This window comes from Miscanthus floridulus, chromosome 8 (assembly GCF_019320115.1).
Source record: "Miscanthus floridulus cultivar M001 chromosome 8, ASM1932011v1, whole genome shotgun sequence".
NCBI classification, from domain to species: domain Eukaryota; kingdom Viridiplantae; phylum Streptophyta; class Magnoliopsida; order Poales; family Poaceae; genus Miscanthus; species Miscanthus floridulus.
In genome coordinates this window covers 201,985,702-202,008,129 of record NC_089587.1, presented here as the reverse complement: position 1 = coordinate 202,008,129, position 22,428 = coordinate 201,985,702, and positions in this window count along the sequence as shown.

Genomic DNA, 22,428 nt, shown 5'->3' with positions numbered 1-22,428 from the left:
AAAAAAGGTTCAAAACTCCATCAGCCACGGTATTGGATCGATTTGCCTTGAAGATATGAAATAAGAAAAATCCAGAATTTTCCGGATTTTCCGGCGATTCGCGAATCAATGTGTCCAGCTGGGTGCCCCGAAAACACACGCCCCGTTTGTACCCCAGGCACAAGCCGGACTAACCCATCACTCTCCTGTCCCGGGTGTCCAGGTCCCCGTCCAAACTTGGACTCCAAGCCCCCACTCCTGAGTCCCGGAATCAGTGTGGTGCAAGGACCTCCACCATCTCCGCCTCTAATCAGTCGGTCCGGAAAGAGCCAAATCCGTGACAAGAGAGCAACAAGTCTTCCCTACGCTCATACCCAAGTATGCGCTCGAGACAATAAATCTGTGACTTGTCTAGAGTCATATGCAACGATCGGTCCTTAATCGACACAGAGACAGGGAAAGAAGTGTAACCGAGCTATGCCATGTTGGCCGCGGGACACAACCCCTTACACCCACCAATACCCAAACCATATCCCTGTCCGATCACCATTTACCTTTACCATTTTATCATGGGTGATCATATTTATCACCTACTTGTGAGTAACGACAGGTTACTCATGCTACCGATATCCTGAGCATAGCAGCTACTTGACATGTACTAGTAGGACTCATGGGTAGATATATTTATGCATGTAGTTTCCATACAATGCATGTAACTTAAATGCACATCACATATATATATGCGGTGATCATTAAAATAAGGGTTATGCACCGGGACTTGCCTTGGACAGGCGACGGGTCAGTAAGGTCAGCACCAACAGGCTCCGGGGCTCCCTCCTGCACGAGGATCTCTTCCTCGTACTCCTCAATCATCTCGTCGTACTCCTGTTCGTCGATGGACACGAATTCTACCAGCTCGCGATCTACATGAAATGATGATGCAATGCTTAATAACATGACAACAACAACTCTTAAAATAAAAGTACATCTGTTTAACTACTAAGCTAGTACTACCGACCATGGTACTAAGCTATCCATTGTTACCGATAACAAGTTTGAAGTATGACATTCATTATTATTAAAGCAACTACAGGTATTCTTACTCCTAATGCTAATTTACGCTATATACGACAAAGCTAGGGTAATAGCTACTTTATTTAGCAACTCATCCTAAGGCTACAAAATTTACAGCAAGTACATAATGACCTAGGGAACCTACTGTAAAAATTTTATGTCTATAGCTATCACCAATTGTCCACAAATATTCCTACAAATATTGATCTATAAAATATTAGCTCTCTAGTTTTGAATTTATGACCCAATACTTGCCACAGCTAACTGCAGTCTAACTGTACTAACAAGTAGATGGTATTTTTACGAACCTAACAAAATTAGTCTCACTATTTTTGGACCACTACGCAATTTACTACAAATTATCAAAGTTCAGCTTAAAAACTAAATTGAATAATCATTTCTACTTTTCTGGAAATTGAAGAAAACAATTTCTAACCCGCGGCCCAACACGCGCGGCTCGGCCCACAACGGCGCGACACGCGCGTCAGCGCAGCGCGGCCCACGCGCGGGCGCGGCCCAGCCGAACGATGGCCCGCGGAGGGAAGGATCCGCACGCGACGAGAAAAATGCAGAAACGCCCCCGGACTACTCTGTATTCTCTGTGAGCTCTAAGGCACTATTCCTTTAGTCTACGGTTTTATAGATACGCCCTCGAAATCTGCTATCCTCACACCAGCGACACCCCTACGGGCACCCCCGCACACTGGCGCGGCGGCGCTGGTACCGGTGACCTACGTCGGCCACAGCATACCTTCCCCTCCCCAACAACTGAGCCGACCCTTACCTAGGAGCGAACATGAAGTGCCGGGCGAAGAAAGCATGAGTCGAGCTGCAGTAGCGCGGTCTGACCATGGCGGCGGAGGTCCTGTAGTTACGGCGGTGCCGTTCCGGTGAACGTCAGCAAGGCCAGGGCAAAATAGGTAGCTAGTGAGCTCCGGTGACTCACCGTGGAACCCTTTGAGACAATGATTCGTTCGGAGACGACCTGAACCGAGCTGGCCACGTCAGGGAACGATGGGCTACGGTAGCGTTACGACAGAGGTGCGTAGGGTACTTAGGAGGGGGAGACAAGGCCGGTGGTGCAAGGAATCGCCATGGGGTGCTCTGGATAGGTGGCTTGCCGACGGTGTGTGTCCGTCCGGTCTTATGGACCCGGCAGAGCGGCGATTTCAAATTGAGGCTCTGTGCGGCGGTACACGCAGCGAGGTGGGAACAATTGCGTGGCTAGCTACCCAGCGGAGCCGAGGATGCGACGAATTGGATTATAGTGCTGCTATCACGGTGAATCGAAGGAAGGGGCCTCGCCGGTCATGGTGACAGCGGAGACAGGGGGTTCTTGCGCGGCATGGCTCGGCACAGCTGTGGCCGTCAACGCAAAGTACACGTGCACATAACGACAGGGAACAACGAGGTGTGCTCTAGGCGGCTGTCCGCACAGCCAAACCCGCAAGCCGACGAAGCTCGGAGATGCGTCACAGCGAACGACGCCGGACAAAGGAAGCATTAGCACAACGTGATGCCAAAATGATGGTGGAGCAGACGGCCGTCCCATGCGCGTGCAGCCGCGGCGGGTCAACGGCACCAGCGCTGGGCGCGGCGATGGGTGGCGTGTAGCGTGGCCGGGGTACCGTGCGACGCGACGGCGAGGCAAAGCCGCCAGAACCCGGATGCAGTGTGCTTGCGTGCGTGCGTGGTGAGTGCCGGGCAGATGCGTCCGCCCGAGCAGCAACGCGGGACCCAGCGCACCTCCGGACAGTGCAGGGCAGGGCGCGGGCGGCGTCCGGACAAGTGCGTCAGCCGCGGCGATGTGAACCGCGCACCAGCGCGTGGCAGCAAGCAGCCGAGGCAGCAGCGCCAGGACCAAGCGCACGACGTGCTAGCACAAGATGGCAGTGAGGACGCGGCCGCGCTGGGCGAGCCAACAGCCGCGCCAAGCTGAGCAGCGGTGGTGACCGCGGTCAGCGCGGGCTTTGTTCAAAATAGGTGACATGCACGGTTTTTAAAGCGGTCGCAAAACCCTACCCGAAGGTCCAAACGCCAAACTACTTCTTCCATACTCCAGTGGGTACGTAAAGCTATCGACCTAAGCCGCGACACCACGCCACTTCTTAAGCCGATCTCTCTACAAAAATTACCAAAAGTGGCTTTGTCGACCTATTTTTAAACCTGCGCGGAATGACATAACTCCGAACGGTTTCGCGTCGAATTCCAATTCCGACCTACTGGATGTACTAGCTAGCTATCCTCGTCCTCGACCGCACATATTTCATCGTCGCCTACGAAGTACGTACTACAACTTTATTAAAGTTCGCATAAACGTTCTACATCATTTTTATTCGATAAAAATTCGCTTGGAATACTAAACGATATAAAGCGACATGAAACGAAAGATTTGTTTCCTTGTTTCGGATAAGCGTTTCAAGTACCGTACATTGATTTATACTTTATGTTACACACCTTTGCACATAAGTACGATGCTCATGCAGTGTTTTAGAAAAAATTGTACAATGTAACACCGAGGGTGTTATTCCTTATTCTTCTTTCATTCTATTCCTTTAAACTGTTGTATACTTTAGTGAATATTATCACCTGCACTACAATTCTCTCCAAAGCAATTGTTATGCATTAGTCTTACATAGAAGTTTTAAATACAATCCTCTCCGATTTTGTTAAGATATCCTGTTGAAGCCTATAAATTTGCATATTCGTCAGAAGCAAAAGGAGACGGACTTTGAGACCTTGCATCGTGACTACATCGACCAGTGGGAAAACGTTCATGACAACTTGTATGAGAATGACCAGCCCCACACGAATGACAACTTCAGAGCGTACCAGCTTGGTACAGACGTGCAATAAGGACTAAGCTGAAGGTGCAATGGACCCAAGCAGACTACGCCGACATTGAGTCCTTGGAAGATGAACACACGTCTTACGACCTTGCGACGAGGGCAGGGACACAGGTGGAGGCTGCACCGATTTTGAATCGAGTGGTAATGTTAACTCTAACCCCATCATTTAAATACCATGGTAGCTAAATTTTTAGAGATTCAGAACCCAGTGGTAACACATAAAGAGAGTATACAATCTTAGTGGTCGTACATCTAGTTTTATGCTCATATATAGCAGAGATATTCTTCTTTCTTAGAAAGATAGAAATATATAATTTGAGTATAGGACCAGCATGTCCGCTCTCACCTTCTTCAATGGGACTCCACAATTCTACATAGAGAGTATACATACAGAACCGCTCACAATTATTAGAACATTATCTATAACATATACATAAATGCCGAGTACTTAAAATATCACACCACTTGACAGGTCAATTTCCTGAATTATGTATGTGTCAATATTTGGAGGTTAGTGGATTAAGAATTTTAAGTTGGCTTTGGCGGCATGCATGAATAAATATTTAGATTTTAATTTGAGCTTTTCCCTCCTATACGATATGCATTAACATCCAGAAAAACCCTCCTATTCACATATATGCATGAAACTGAATTGACCATATACACTCTTGATGTAACTCCTCGTATGTAATTAAAAAAGGCTACTACTGAATTTACCCCGAGCTACAGCCTGAGCTCCACGAGATGAAGCCCGAGCTTCTCCACGCCACTGTCTTGTAGATGCAGCCCAAGCTCCTGCATGCCCTCAAGGTGCTCGATGGAGTGCCAAGCACGAGTCTTAGAAGCGCCATATAGTTGTGTACTTCTACTGCACATAGCCATTTTGTTTCTTTTGCTGATTCTTAGTTACAAGTTCCTAATTACTGGGTTTCTATTTCCTCTCCTCTGTTTATATCTGGCAATTAGTTTAACTAATGCTTGACTGAAATCCCATTGTGTTTTCAGGAGCATTTAAGCCACAATACAACGGCTACTAAAACTCAACTGAAAAGCCCGAGATTTAGTTTATATCTGGGTTTCTAGATTTAGTCCTACTTTTTAGTGATACCTAATAGGCTTTTCAGGAGCATTTATGCCACAATACAACAGCTACTAAATCTCGGGCTGCCTACATATACGCAGTGCTGGATGCATTGCTACTCACTTCAAACGAGTATTTGGTTTAGTTGGAGTAAGAATGTCAGGAGGGTCATCTAGAGGAAAGGGTTTAGATAGTGGGAGAGGAAGGGGGGGGGGGGGGGGGACGAAGGTAAATCCCATTGTGTGGGAGGGGTCTTTTGGTCCTGATTTCTTTGAGGAACCAATATTTCATTTCCCCCGAGAGCAAGAGTGATTTCACCAAAGAGTGCCCTCTCACAGGAAATGATAACCGGAAAGAAGATTAGCCAAAATGCATGCATGGTGAGGACTACTTAGTGCAGATGTTCACCGAGGGGATGGATGGAGGTCGTCGCTTCTTCAAATACCCGCAAGCATGGGTAATTACTATTACTATTTGTTTGTTAAATATGTTTCTCGATTGCACTACAACTTACAGGACATACTTATTGCAGTCTTTCGAGTCCAAAGAAAACTATGGGTTCACTAGGTGGGTCGATCCTAGACCAATTTATCTGCGTCAGCAGTACATCTACTACCTGCAGGACCGTATATTCGATCTAGAAAGGAAAGTTAGCAGCGGTTACAAGGACGACGACAACAACAATGGTGCCGGTTCACAGGAGGCACTCTGCAATGATCCATATTGCACCTGCCCTAATCACAAGAACAAGGGGCCTCCGCCGCCACCACCACCAACAACAATGGAAGGATACTGTGGAGAAGGTGTAACACAATTTGCTATGTGGCCACACTACTAGGAGGAACCTATCTTATTCACATGTCACATCCATATGTTTGTTGTTTAGTTTAATTATCTAAGGCATGTTAGATTTAGTCGAAGGACCTCTGTACTCTTGTTTGGTACATGTTCTCATATACCATTCATGTGCTTGTTGTTCGCTTCAATTACCTAAGGCATGTTAGGTTTAGTCCAGGACCTATGTACCCTAGGTTGGTACATGTTCTCACATGCCATTTCATGTGTTGTGCATGTTGAATTATATAATGCACTACTTCGTTATGTCTTATTAGCAGTATGTGAACTCATTTCACTGACCCCGGAATATTAACATGAATATTATGACCACAATAAATGAAAACAACAACACAATGAAAAGTCCAATACTTGGCCACAGTAAACAACACAATAATACTAGAAGTACATGCCGACAAACTAAATAACGCAGTACACAGCCTAAGTACGTCCATACTTAAAGTGCACTACATGACAACACAATGAAAAGTCCAAGACTAGACAACATTGCTCATGAATAAACCGTAGAAATAGCAAGTCATGGAGATATTGAGTGCAACGAGGCCACTTTCCCTTCCTCAGGGCATTGGGATTCTCCTCTATCGCTGCTTTCGCTCGGCGCGCACGCTCAAGCTTCTTCTCTCTCTCCTCCCTGTACGCAGCAACACGCCTCCTTTCCTCCTCTTCCTTGTGCTCCTTTTCTGCAGCCTCCTCTCTATGTCTCTTCTCCATCATCTCTTTGTCCTCTGCCTCCCACTGCAACAGTTTCTGCATCCACTCCATGTCTTCCTGGTTGATCTCAGTGTTGATCCACTGCTCAAAATCATAGAGCGGTGGAGGGGTTGTAATACATTCAAATGTTACACACCAAATAAGCTATGCATGACTTCATATGACACAAATTAATTATTACACAACATCAATTTCTCACCATCTTGTTAATGCGGCGCTGACGAAGTGTAGGCTCAAAGGCAAAATTGGAACACATCTGTCGACATGGAATTTTGTCCCGTACCGAGGACACACGTAGCAAGCCGGAAGGGTCCGCTCGATGGAGCTGGAGATCCGCCTAGCTTCAGCGCAAGGGTGGTCGATCCTACGCACTCCTCCCGAGACATGCTAGTCAATTTGACCCTGCAATTGATAAGGAGAGAAAGCTTATTAGTAATTAAGGGCGGAACATGCCGATGTTGCCAGACAGTCCCGAATGTGCGGATCTAGCTGTCGCGGAACCGTCTAATTTATAAGAGCACAAGTACAAAAACGATCATCAAAACGATCAAATTCTCGCACTTGAGCCCATATAAACCTGGTAGTCAACTGAAACCACAAAGGATTTCAAACCAACTTGCATACAACCAAGATCACAGTAATTCAACATAACACATCACACGTTACAACATTTCACAAATAGTTTGCAGATAGATTACAACACATCAGAGTCATAGTTATTATAAACCAAGTCTTGTAAAGTTGCGGAAGCAAATAGTTTAACTCACACACACGAGTTCAAATACAAGTACCAGTTTGCCGATCACATCCCACAAAAGCATTCAGATAAGATAATCAGATATCATGCCCGAGATCTAGTCTTCGTCACCCGCCGGGTGGAGACAGTACTTACAGAAGCCCTGATAAAGAAGGTCATCTGCAACAAGAGGGAATAAACCCTGAGTACGAGAATGTACTCAACTAGACTTACCTGTGGGAAACCAAAAATAAAAGACACCAAGAATCATGCATAGCTTAATTTAGTGGATCTGGCTGATACTTTCTTTTTGTAGAAAAGCATAAGTAATAATGATCAACTCTTAACCTGAGCTAGCAGTGACTTTTAGCCATTAACCTGTCATCTATATTAGCACCTGTATTAAGCAATCACTTGATTAAGATGCAAACATTATTAACCATAGCAGGTATAAACTGTGGCAACATTATCATCATCCTCCATTTAACCATATCGTTAAATTAAGTGAATCTACGTTGCCGCTGCTTAGTCAAGTTCTCACTATCCGGGAGAGACGGCAATTCGAATCGATTCCTATCCAGCTGGAGGGGTATTCCTATCACAAATCCTGCTTCCCCCGTTAAGGTCGCTAACAAGTCACCTTTGGTACAATTCAGGAGTCACGGGTATGATCAGTGCCGCAAAATCAGAGAACCACTTTGCCATGAGTGCTCGGTGACTTAACTCGCCCTTGGGCTTACGCCAATGGCTCTCCGCACATCATTACTGCCATCCAAATTGCGACCAACTGCTCATGATCCTGGCCTGAGTCGAGCTACTAGGCTTCGCGGTCGGAACGACTTATCCGGCCAGCTAAGTATTAGGCTACGTTCAACATGACATGAGGACGTATAGCATATCGGTCCTTAAACGACACAGATGGAGTCACTATGTCCAAACCTACACAAAACTCCGCTCATTCTTAATTCATTATTAACATGGTTCTTTTTCACGATAGCAAATATAGCCAACCATGACCAACTTCATCCTAAAGCTCGCAGGTGATAGGAAATCACCCGACTTCTACCGCACTAAGCATGGCTAAGTATTTAACCCATTCCTGAACTTAAATAGGATTCAAGTGCGATGTCTAGATAAGGATAGATATATAATGCAACAATTGGTTCCAACCAATTCCTATACTTAATGCATCAGCAATAATAAAAGATACTCAAGATATTTGTAAAAATATGGGAGACTTAGAATGCTCTGGGGCTTGCCTTTCAGGAAAGAGGATGGGCAGTGGTCAGGGCACTCGAGCAACTCCTCCTCGGCGGCTGCTTCGTCGGTTGCTAGAACCTCAGGCTCCTCCTCCTGGCTCGCTCCCTCGAACTCCAGAAGCGTCACTCCCTCCGGCACACCTATTGCATGTATGCACAAGATAAATATCATGGATACACATGAACGAAGTTAGAGATGCTCGGGGAATGCACATGCTTACTGCAGCCCGCATATTCTAACTTAAGCTCTATTCAAATCACTTTAACTTACCAAGTTTATACAACCTAATGTACAATTGCTCATCTTCAGTTAAGGACCTAGTACCTGCACCTAAGCATTTTCTCAAGTTAGCCTAGCACCTAAACAATCAACAAGAACATTGCAACAAAGCATACACACAAACATTCGTATTTCAGCAAAACACGGACTATACAGCGGTACGGTAAACTGATCATAATTGCAGATCTACAAATTAAAATGATAGGCAACAAGACAATTTGGAAAGCTTATGAAATTGCCTACAATTCATTTTCAGACCTCAAGGCATGATTCCAACCTTTACCAGGTCGAATTTACATAAACACATAATCAGGTCTAAACAAGACAGAGAGTAAGCAAAACTGTGATCCAACTTTGAATGACTGTAACTCCTAAACTACTAGGCCAAATGTCACCAAATTTTAATAGGAGCTAGATACATAAGTTGTCTACAACTTTTGTATTCACCACTTTCCCAGAAAACCAAATTATCATGGTGAACTTTGCAAAGTTCCCAGAACTATCCAGAAAGACATAATGCAAGAAAATAATTATTAATTTATGTTGCAAACATATAAATGGACAAAACCAACTTTACTCACTCATCACACAAATCAAAATAACACCAGAAAGTAAAGTGTTCACCACCAATTCATTTCTTTTAATGCCTTTCTTAATTTATTGAATTATTTAAGAGGAATAATAAACATATATGAAAACTACACCATTTAATCTATAAAAATTACAGTAGGTACTACATGCTCCAAGTAGGCTACTGTAAAAATTTCACATCATTTGAACAAGTATAACATCCTACCCAAAAATGACAAGGCATAAAGGCTTAAAATAACATAAATAGGAAACCCTAGTGAAAAATGTCAAGCAATAGATTTTATATTTTTTTAACATCCTTAAGGTACTAGGACAACCTCCAATAAATTTCATGAGCATTGGATTCATAGATAATTTATAACAATTCACACAAGGATCACCTAATTATAAAAGGAAAATCTATAAGTCAAAAACTATTGATGCAATGACTCTCAAATTTTTACCAGAGCTTATACTCATCAAGAAAAGCTCACCATATAAATTTCATAATTTTTGGAGCACAGGAACTCTAGATATAAATTAAACAAGTTTGCATTCATTTAAAAACACATTTCAAGTTTCAATTTAATTCTTATAGAAACTCTACTACAAGTGCTAATATTATATTTTTTCTAAATACTAAACTTCACCAAGATCCTAACAAAATTAGAACCACCACATTTGGATCTACCAAACTCCAGATATAAATTTCACAATGTTGCATTCAAAACTGAAATAATTAAGCTATCCTATTTCTTAACAGTCACTGACAGGCGGGACCCATCGGTCAGCCGGGCCCGCATGCCAGTGAAATGAAAACAGAGGTCGGCACAGGACGGCACAGAATCAGCCAGAGTTCACCGACGGCGACCTTTCTGGCGACGAGGAGGGTATCACCATGACCTACAAGTCCTCCCGAACCTATTGAGCTACTTGGCTGGACCTATCGTCGGAGAAAATGACGACGGCGGCGGCTATGGTGGTGCGGCTTGATGGTGAGATGCCGGAGCTGACCATGAGGGCTCAATCTATGGCTCGGCCAAGACTCTACCAACTACGGCGAAGCTAGAGCACAAGCTATTACGGCGAATGGTGGACTGAGCCGGTGCAGCCACGGTGGCGGAACAACGATGAGGGCCGCACGGCACGACGACTTACCGGACGTGGCTAGCAAGCAACTGTGGGCGCGGTGCGATGGTAGGATCATAGAGGAGCTGCTGCGGTGCCAATTGAGCGATGAGGCGCGAGCTGGGGCTAGCAATGGCGATGGTGGAGCAGCTGCGCTGCTGCTGCGGTGAGCGGAGGAGGCGAAGGAGAAGCGGGGAAATGAAATGTGAGCGCGGTGGAGTCACAGGCACGTGCTGGGGCTTGATGTGGCACGCGGTAGCCCAACGTGGCCTGATCGATCAAGACACCAGTGACGCATGGTGCCACGTGGTGGCCGAAGTCTGAAAAACGGTTGGGTTACTGTAGTTGTGATTCGGTTAAGACATCAGGGCTTGACAGCACAAGTTGATGACGATCGATCTCCTAACCGTTGATCATTAGTGAAAACAATCTAAATGAAAGTTGTAGCCCTTCATATAGTCTACAATTTCTATTAGAAGACCAAGGCCTAATTCTTAACTGATGCAGAGTAAAATCATGCCAAAGTTGAGTACACGAAACTGGAAATCAGAAAAAGGACATAGAAAAATTCTATCTCAGAAATCAGGGGTAAATTTCATGTTGTGATCAAATTTTGAGCATGTTCTGCACATTTTCATAAGATGATCATAAAATAACTTTTGTTCCTTATAAAATTTCCTACAAGTTTGCTTAAGGGCGCATAGCCATGCAAACACTCTAAGCTATACTTTTTAAACAGTCAAACAAAAGAGCTCTAGGGGTCAACACTAGTCAAACTATTACTAGGAAACATAATTAGGCAATATGGTCAACATGAACATTGTTCCTAATGATATTCTAAGTGTAGCTAATTTGTTTAAGAGGATAATTAGCCACACCACACATTGATCACACAAAAATCAAGCATCACATGTATTGAAACAAGGAAGAACAAGTGAAATGTTACTTTTGTTTCAAAGCCATGTTTCATATGTTTCATGAGTTTGTTGTATAGTACTAACTAACCCTATGTTTTCACCAGAATTTGAAAGATGGATTTTAGAGGCTCGGAAGCTCCCAAAAACTATGTCAGCAAGGAATCAATTGCGTGTAGATCAAAAATAGACGATTCTAATACAACACTAGAATCGGCTTTCTTCAGATAGCGCCAGCGGATAACGACAGAAGCTATGATCGGCGTTGGGACAAGGCATGCTGGACTCTACAAAAAGGGAAAGATTAGAGTCCAAGTTATCTTAAATTAGGAATATTTTCTTTCATACCAAAGATTGTAACAAATCATGCTCGAGTAGGATTCATGTTTAGGCTCCGGGTATAAATACCAAACCCCGGCTATTGTAAGAAGAAACCGATCAATCAAATACAAGTCAATTACTTTTTTTGGCTCTGGCCACCCCTTAGGAGTAGGAGTAGAGTAGATCTCGGCGAGTTCTTCAACAAGTACGGCTGCATCGATCAGGTCGACCTCCACTGCTTGTTGTAAGGACCGTCATGATTTATACCTCTGTTCGTATGGCTATATCGATCCGGTCGACCCCCACTACGGCTCTGGCATAAGCTAGTTATCGACTCTTGCCTAATTCAAGTATGGCCTATGTGATTCTGCCTCACACCCCACTGCTTGAATTAGATCAAGGTCAAGTTATCGGCTCTACCTTTGAATTGTAGTCTTTGGTAGATTCATTAAGTTACCGATATTTCTTATTGCTTTCATTGTTTATCTAATTACAACAATATCACTCTGCCCGATTGAGATTGATCTGGATCGACCTTATATCTTATTTAACCCATCGTTTGCTAATCTTAAACTGATCTAATCTATATCTTAAACGATGAGTTATGTTTTTGTTGGCTATTTTATATCAATCTTAATCGTGCATAGCGTGCGGTTAAGGCATGTTCGATCTTGAGTAGATCTATTGGTTAGCGAGAACCGTTCCATGGCCCATCATCATGGCCTATGGGATTCTACCTCTCACCCCACTGTTGGCACCATGGAGTGGGGATCGTTAGTTGGTAGATCCGTTCCTGAGAAGGCATGACCTTAACTGTGCGCTATGCCTGAATCGGCTGTTTAGCCGATATCGAATGCTTTCATGAACAATTCACATCATGAGATCGTTGAAGTAGAGATAACTTGAAAGATGTGTTAGCCTTATGATCTTGTTATTGTATTACGGCCTGCATGATTCTGCCTCATGCCCCACTGATATTAGTAATAAGTTAGGGTCGTCGAGTCTATTGTTGTTTCTACGGCCTGCATGATTCTGCCTCATGCCCCACTGGTCATGGCGATAGATGAGATCTAACATGTTCATTAGATTTATTTTTATTAGATGGTTGAGCGGTGTTGAATTGTTTCTTTACATAAACAGGAGTTCGGTTACTTGTAATCATTGGCTCAGTATAAACCAATCATCATCGATATCTTATTGCCATTGATTAATGTTTGCTTAAATGATATTTATTCTGAATGATAACCGATTCTTCTTCACATGACCCCATGAGCTCTAACTGACTTATTCTCATGAATATACCGGGATTGGCTATTTAGCCGATTTCCTTCTATATCAGCTCTTATAGCCATACCTTCGGAACTGTCTGACAACACCGGCAAGTTCTGCCCTTAATTACTGATGAACTTTCTCTCCTTGTCAATTACAGGGTCAAATTGACTGGCATGCCTCGGGAGGATGTGTAGGATCGACCATCCCTATGCTGAAGCTAGGCGGATCTGCTCCATCGAGCAGACCCTTCCGGCTTGCTGCGTGTGTCCTCGGCACGAGACGAAATTCTGTGTCGACACACGTTTCTGGCACGCCCGGTGGGACACCACAATTGTCATGGCGGTTCACAACAACAACAACATCCTTATGGTACATTATGAAGACCTACCGAATGAAGATAGGGATACCATCAACAAAGCTATGGAAGAATTTCAGAAGAAGTGTTTGCTGTCCTACACCAAAACGCGTGACAACACAATTATTCAAAAATTTCCACTACCAAGAGTTCTACTGCATGGACAGACAATACAGTCGAAGCTAAAGAAAGACATTTCTTTACGGAAGCCATAGACAAATCTGTTCGTGATGCCCTATCAAGCCGCAATGAAGCTTTCGTTGACGCATTTCACAACGCCATGAAAGAGGCGATTCATGGAATTCCAGTTAGTTAGGTTGGATCAACTTGTTACAACATTCTAGATCCGTTGACCCAAGGGACTAATCAAGTCAGCACCAGCCATCAAGAAGCAGAACCAGCTGGTAATGGTGAAGTCCAGGCACTTCAAGATTCATCTGAACAAACTCTAGGTGCTACTACGAATCAGATATAGTACAATCCTGGACCATCAATACAGCATGTGCAACAGTCGGCGGGGAAAAGTCAGAACCAGATGATTGATTTTGGCACATCAGGCCACATACCGTCATCGGCTCAGAAGATAGCACCATCCGTTCAAAAGATCCATAGAGATATAGATCCTTATGTCTATAATCAGAGACTTCAAGCAGCAAGCCAGCAAAGGACCCAACATATTGAGATTCCACAAGGCTATCATTATGGCATGGATTATAACACCCTCCACATGATGCCAAATCTAGAATATCAAGGCACGTGGGATTTCAATCCACAGATGGGTCAGCAAGTACTGAGAAATCCAAATTCACAAGCTGACGAGTTGCTGCTGAAGGTGACTGAGATGATGAAGAATTAGTTTGGCCTGAAGCCAAAAGGGCTAACCTTTTCGTATAAACACCCATATCCAGAGTGGTATGATTTGGTCGCTCTTCCTACAAATTATAGGCTCCCGGAATTCGCCAAGTTCACTAGTCAAGACGGTACAAGCATAATAGAACATGTCAGTCGGTATCTTACACAATTGGGCGAAGCGTTAGTTAAGGATGCCCATCGAGTTCATTTCTTCTCCTTGTCCCTGTCAGGGCGGGCCTTCACTTGGTTCTCATCACTACCAGTTAACTCCATTGTCAATTGGGCTGACCTGGAGAAGAAGTTTTATACATATTTCTACACTGGGACTGGAGAGAAGAAAATAACCGATTTGACAATCATGAGATCGAGGACTAATGAATCGTGCACTGAGTTTCTTTAGAGATTCCCAGAGACTAAGAATCTATGTTTCTCGTTGAGCTTGGCCAATGATCAGTTAGCTGCTTTAGCCGTCCAAGGAATGCTGCCGATATGGAAAGAGAAACTGCTAGGATAGGAATTTGACAACTTAGGTCAATTGGCTCAATGGGTGGCAGCACTTAATAGCCAATTCTAGAGCATTCATAGAGATACCCGATTCCAGAAGGGTACCTCAGTGGCCAAAGCTTACGATCCATATTCAGTCAATGACGGCTATGAAGATGAAGAAGAAGAGGTTGTTGTAGCTGAATGGAATTAGGGCAAGAAGACAGTGATGATGCCAAATCCTTGGGGAAGAGGAGTTGAGGAGAGTTATGACTTTGATGTTACCAAATCAGACAAACTCTTTGATTTCTTGCTTGAGAAGGGGCAGATCAAGTTGCCCGATGGTCATGTCATGTTGCCCCCTGATCAGTTGAAGAACAAGAAGTTCTGCAAATACCATAATGCTACTTCTCATTCCACTAATGAATGCAGATTCTTCAGGCAACATATACAGAGAGCTATTCAGCAAGGGAGGCTCAAATTCGATACGCCTCGGAAGATGAAAGTCGATGATAATCCTTTCCCAGGAGATCAGAACATGGTTGATGCTGGGCTGTTCAAAGGAAAAACCAAGGTCCTAACATCGACCAAATTGAGAGAAGACGCCATGCCGAACAAATATCGGCTAATGAATACAGAGAGATTAGAAGACGCCATGCCGAACAAAAGAGCCGATACGAGCAGGGGAAGACGTCAAAAGCAGAGACGTCAAAGCCACGGGTCACATCTCGGATTCTATTGAATAAATGGCAGCGACAGAAGGAAAGGGATTATCAGCGCTGGTTAAAAGATCAAACATACCAGCATCAATTAGAAGAAGAGAAGTATGAAAGAGAACAAACTGAATTACATTGGAATTGTCTCTTCTTTAGACATTGCTGGAATGAAGGTTTGAAGTTGCCTACCAGACACGACTATCCAGAATGTAGCAATCAATATCGGGAGTATAGGCAATCTCGAACCAACCGCCGGTCTATCCATGCTCAAGATACATATCATTATAACAACATAGATCGGCGCTTAAAAAACAAAAGTGTTCATGATCGGTTGGGGAAAAGAGTCACTGGATAGAACTGGGCTGATCATGAAGAGGAGGGCACTGAGAAAATATACACGTGGCGGGAAGGCCAGTGGTGCCTAGGAGATGTGATGAGAAGCCAAAAGAGGAGACTACAGCGCCTAAAGGATAGAGAGATGAAACAGGCTCAGGTACCAGGTGAAACTCAAGTATGGCGTACTAAGCAGATAGCTGACAAGAGGCAACCATCGGCTAATATCCAAATGGCTTTTCTATTGCTGTCAGAATTCGGAGTCAGTGGCGAAAGCCAACAGCCGATCCAGGCAGTCGGCTTTGAGAATCTGGATAATCCAATAGATGGCACAAATGGCAAACTAGGACAGGGCTTCACATCGGCCGATGAATTGGAAGAAATAGATATTGGTCCTAGAGATAGACCTAGGCCGACATACGTAAGTGCTAAGTTGGATCCCGAGTATAAACGGAAATTGATTGATTTATTAAAGGAATTCAAAGATTGCTTTGCTTGGGAGTACTATGAGATGCCTGGTTGGGACCGATCGATTGTCGAACATTGATTGCCAATCAAACCTGGATATCGGCCGTTTCAACAAGCTCCAAGAAGATTCCACCTGAACATGCTTGATGATATCAAAAAGGAAACTAAAAGGTTGCTGGAAGCAAAATTTATCCGACCGTGTCGATACGCGGAGTGGATATCGAATGTTGTCCCTGTATATAAGAAAAATGGGAAATTGAGGGTTTGCATTGATTTCAGGGATCTGAATAGAGCCACACCTATGGACGGTTATCCAATGCTGATAGCTGATATGTTAGTGGATGCAGCAGCCGGACACAAAGTTATTAGTTTCATGGACGGTAATGCAGGATATAACCAAATTTTTATGGCTGAAGAAGACATAGCAAAGACCGCTTTCGGGTGCCCCGGCGCAATCGATCTATTTGAATGGGTCATTATGACCTTTGGTTTGAAGAATGCTGGTGTAACTTATCAAAGGGCAATGAATTACATTTTCCATAAGTTGATCGGCAGGATCGTTGAGATCTACATCGATGATGTGATGGTAAAATCCAAGGGATACAATAGATGACTTGCAAGAAACCTTGGAATGCACGAGGAAGCATGGTTTGAAGATGAATCCTAACAAGTGCGCTTTTGGAGTATCAGCCGGACAATTTTTGGGATTCATGGTTCATGAAAGAGGAATCGAAGTTGGTCAGAAAAGTGTAAAGGCAATTGATGAAGCGATTCCCCCAACCACCAAAACAGAGTTACAATCCCTGCTGGGAAAGATTAATTTCATCCGAAGATTCATCTCAAATTTATCGGGAAGGATCCTGTCGTTTTCTCTCTTGTTGAAATTAAAGGATGATAAAGAATTTAGATGGGTGACGTACAACAAAGGGTGTTTGAGGAGATAAAAGAATATATGAAGCGTCCACCTGTGCTGGTCCCTCCTCAGCGAGGTAAGCCATTCAGGTTGTACATATCAGCCGATGACAAAACAATTGGATCAGCCCTGATATAAGAATTCGAAGGAAAAGAGCGAGTGGTTTTCTATCTAAGTAGGGGGCTTTTAGATCCAGAAACAAGATATTCTCCTACCAAAAAGTTGTGCTTGTGCTTATACTTCTCTTGCACCAAGCTACGACATTACTTATTATCGGCCGAGTGCACGGATGTTTCCAAGGCTGATGTGATCAAGCACATGTTGTCGATGCTGATACTAAATGGGAGAATAGGAAAGTGGATTCTCACATTGTCAGAGTTTGACTTGAGGTACGAATTGGCTAAAGCAGTTAAAGGGCAGATAATAGCTGATTTCATCACCTAGCATCATAAGCCAAGCATGAATCATGTAGAGCCAGTGCCCTGGACGTTATTCTTCGATGGGTCATCATGTAAGCAAGGTGGTGACATTGGTATTGTTATTATTTCGTCTCGGGGGGCAAATTTTGAGTTTGCTTTTCCAACCGAACCAGCGGTCACCAACAATCAAGCAGAATATGAGGCTGTTCTAAAAGGGATTCAACTTCTTCATGAGGTAAAGGCCGAAGCGATTGAAATATTTGGGGACTCACAGTTAATTATTAATCAGTTGATCGGCCTGTATGAGTGCAAAGAGGATACTCTGAGGAGATATTATGACGAGTGCCAAAGGTTGCTCAGGGAATTTCCTCATGTCTCATTTCAACACATTCCGAGGGCGCAGAATCAGGAGGCTAACCATTTGGCTCAAAGTGCATCAGGTTATTGAGTGATTCAAGAAATCCTGAGTAATGAAGTCTCAGATAATGATTGGAGAATTGAGATAGTCGACTACCTTAGAAACCCGTCACAGAGAGTTACCAGAAAGCTAAGGTATAAATCAACTAAGTATGTTTTACTGGATGATCAGCTGTATTACAAAACAATCGATAGGGCATTACTCAAATGTCTGAATCAAGAAGAAGCCAAGGTTTTGATGGGCGAAGTGCATGAAGGGATATGTGGGGCTCATCAATCGGCTTATAAGATGAAATGGATTATTCACAGAACTAGATACTTCTGGCCAATAATATTAGAAGACTGTTTTGAATACTACAAAGGATGCCAAGATTGTCAATGTTCTGGTAATGTCCAGAAATCACCTACATCGGCCATAAACCCAATAATCAAGCCATGGCCGTTCCGAGGCTGGGGAATTGATTTGATTGGCCAGATCTTTCCACCCTCAAGCAAAGGGCATAAGTTCATATTGGTAGCAATAGACTACTTCACCAAGTGGGTTGAGGCAGTTCCCCTGAAAACGGTAACTTCAAAAAAAATATGGTTGATTTTGTCAAGGAGCATATTGTGTATCATTTTAGGATTCCTCAAACCATCACTACCGATCAAGGGACCATGTTCACATCAGAGGACTTTGGGGATTTTGCTGCCAGTATGGGGATTAAGCTGCTAAATTCATCCCCTTACTATGCTCAAGCTAATGGCCAGGCAGAAGCATCCAATCAAATTATGATTAAGCTGATCAAGAAGAAAATTGAGGAGCAGCCAAGGAAGTGGTATTCGACGCTTAATGAGGCGTTATGGGCATACAGGATGGCCTGTCATGGATCAATTAAAACATCACCTTACGAACTTGTATATGGTCATAACATAGTTCTTCCTTGGGAAGTTCAGACTGGATCGAGGCATGTCATGTTATAGAACGATTTGACAGCCGAAGTCTACAAAAATCTTATGATGGATGGCTTAGAAGACTTAAGTTACCTTCGGCTGCACGCTCTCGAAAATATTGAAGCCAATAAACTGAGAGTCGCAAAATATTATAATAAAAAGGTTAAGTATAAGCAGTTTTTTGAAGGAGATTTGGTCTGGAAGGTGAAATTGCTGATCGGGACAAAGGATAGCAAGTTCGGCAAATGGTCACCCAATTGGGAAGGACCTTATCGGATCAAACGTTGTGCTCCTGGTAATGCGTATATTTTGGAGACACTAGGAGGAGAAGAAGAGTTTAGCCGAGCGATCAATAGGAAATATCTAAAGAAATATTATCCCAACATTTGGATTAACAGTTAAATAGCCGATTTGTTTGGTTGACAACTCTAGTAGCCGATGTCGGAAAGGTATCGCCTCCAGCACAATAATGAACCCAAGGGGGTAAGAGCCGATACGATGTATCGCCTATAGAAGCGAGGCAAACACAGACAGAGCGATGCATGCAAATCACGAAGCAAAAGAAAATCACTCAGGACGGGGAAGTTATTTGCTAAACATCGCCTATTACAAGCTACGGGCCAGAGAATACTTTGCTTACTATATCATCAATCAGAGTATTGAAAGCTACAGAATTGGCTACATTCATAAAATCCTCAACCAAGCGCTCATGTTCCTAGGATACGCTACATCCGAAAAGTCATGGAGAAGGAGCCGGCGATCTTCGCCTGAACGGACTTAGACAGCTGCCAATGCCATAGCTGCACCATGACGAACGCTGTGAAGGGTGACCTCCCTAACGCGATTCAGAATGTCATGCAAGCGAATCACCGGAACGGCACCCCTAGGGATTCAGGGGACGGATAATGAAGGGATAGCAGACTCGGACCCATTGCTCCCAAAAAAAATTGCGAAATATCATAAATGGATTCAAAGATTGACCAGAGATCAACCTATCAAGGCTTCTTTGGATTGAAGGGAGCCTGAACCCTGTAGGGCTGAAGGTCATCATGACACAAATTGACATCGGCCCGTTGTACCCAAGAGGAGGGGAAAACCGCCCGCTTAGCATGTGATCAGTCGATTTCTCGGTGATACGGGAAGCCATGGGGAAGAAGCCGATAGCTTTCCTGGTGGGCGTTTAGCGGAACGAACAAGGGGAAGGTGTCCATGCATTTTAGCCCTTGCAAACACTAGAATAGCTCTGCGAGCATGGTGAGAAGACACAGGTGATATCACAAGACTTCTTCTAGCCGCAGTAGCTGATTCTCTTGTTCGACAAGGCGCTAGAATGAGCGACACAATCACCCTATGCACAAGAATTCTCCTAACCGCTCAAGATCTGCATAGCAAAGGGGTAAACCATGGAGGATCCAGCGGGATCGTAGACATCCGAGGAAGCAGATAAAAGCGAAACATGGCTGAATTGTTGAATTTGCTCTCACCGGGGTCGGATAGCCATTTTATAGCCGGCTTGGAAGGATGAGTCCAAACGCCCGTGAAGCAATAATACTCTGAAAAAGTTTTGAAGCATGGGCTCATATGGATGGCGACGAATAGTAGACCCCAAGATTCCTTACCCGTGACTACGGGCCTATCGGGAGCACGGACGTGGTAATTTTGGAACAAAATTTCTTTTGCACCAAAATTGGGGGGCATGTGTTTACACCAGAATTTGGAAGATGGATTTTAGAGGCTCGGAAGCTCCCAAAAACCATGTCAGCAAGGAATCAATTGCGTGTAGATTGAAAACAGATGATTCTGATACAACACTAGAATCGGCTTTCTTCAGATAGCGTCAGCGGATAACGACAGAAGCTATGATCAGTGCTAGGACGAGGCATGCTGGACTCTACAAAAAGGGAAAGATTAGAGTCCAAGTTATCTTAAATTAGACATGCCCCCCAATTTTGGGATAAAAGTAATTTTATTCTAAAATTATCATGTCTGTATCCTTGATCGGTCCGCTGTCACGGGTAGAGAATCTTGATCTGGGGTCTAATGTTTGTCGTCGCCTGCATCAGCTCATGAGCCTATGCCTCAAAACTTTTATAGGAGTGTCACTGCTTCATGGGCACTTAGATTCATCTTTCCAGGTCAGCTGTAAAATGTCTATCCGACCCTAGCGGGAGCAACTCAATAATCTAGCCATGTTTTTCTTCCTTTTGATCCTTCGAGTGCTTCTAACTCCATCGAACCCTCCATGGTCCACTCTTTTGCTATGAAGATCTTGAGTGGTTAGAAGAATTCTTGTGCATAGGGTGATTGTGTCGCTCATTCACCTTGTCGAGCAAGAGGATCAGCTAGTGCGGCTAGAAGAAGTCTTGTGATATCACCTATGTCTTCTCACCATGCTCATAGAGCTATTCTAGTGTTTGTAAGGGCTAAAATGTGTGGACACCTTCCCCTTGTTCGTTCCACCAAATGCCCATCGGGAAAGCCACAGGCTTCTTTCCCACAGTTTCCTAGCCACCGAGTAATTAGCTGGGCATCTATTGGGTGGCCTTTCCCCTTTTCCTAGCACAATTCTATCAACGGGCCAACGCGACTTGGTTCACGATGACCTTCGGCCTTATGGGGATCCAGACTCCCTTCAATCCAAAGAAGTCTTGGTGGGTCGGTCTCTGGTCAATGTAAATTCTTCGTATCTGCCCCACGATATTTTGTAATTCAGGGAACCAATAAGTTCGAATCTATTATCTCTTCGTTATCTATCCCCTAAATTTCTGGAGTGTCGATCCGTTTCCGTTCCTAATTTCAATTTTACATCCTCGGCGAAATCTATCTTCTTACCTTTTCGGGCTATATATACGGTCCACGGCTGTAGATCAAAAAACCACCCGCTTCGTTTCAAACCTCTACAACCTTAGTGTAGTTTCTACTTTTTCCGTAGGTTGGAGATCATGGAGAACGGCAAGATGTCTACTGAGGAGGCCCTCAATGGATCTGCATCATCACGCTAGCATATCCCTCGTCAAGGGGGTGCACCTCATGATGCTCCTATAGTTCCAGAGCAGAGGGCTGACTCTGCTCAGCCTTTGGAGTCATCCTCAACACCAATTCATCGCTAGCTCCCCCGCTATCCGAGGAGCCCGAGAGATAACGACGACTTGATTGCTTCCATTGACCGGATCAGTGAGAAACTTGTCGACTGCCTCTCTATTGTAGAGTCGGCTCTGGCCATAGTTCAGAGCCGATCACCCCCTGAGGCCAACCCGGTGCGGGAGAGGCTAGCTAAGGCTAAAGCTAGAATCGCTGGTGAGACATTTACCATAATTTTCTGTTTCTTCTTAACTTTTGCCTCCAAGATCCCGATCACCTCTTCCTTAAATCCTTTAGATCTATCGGCTCAGCTAGAAAGCCTTCATTTAGCTATGGACCATGCGATAGGATTCGTCAATGCTAGGGGCGCCGTCCTGGTGGTTCACTTGTATGACATCCCAAACTGTGTCAGAGAAGTTGCTCTTCATG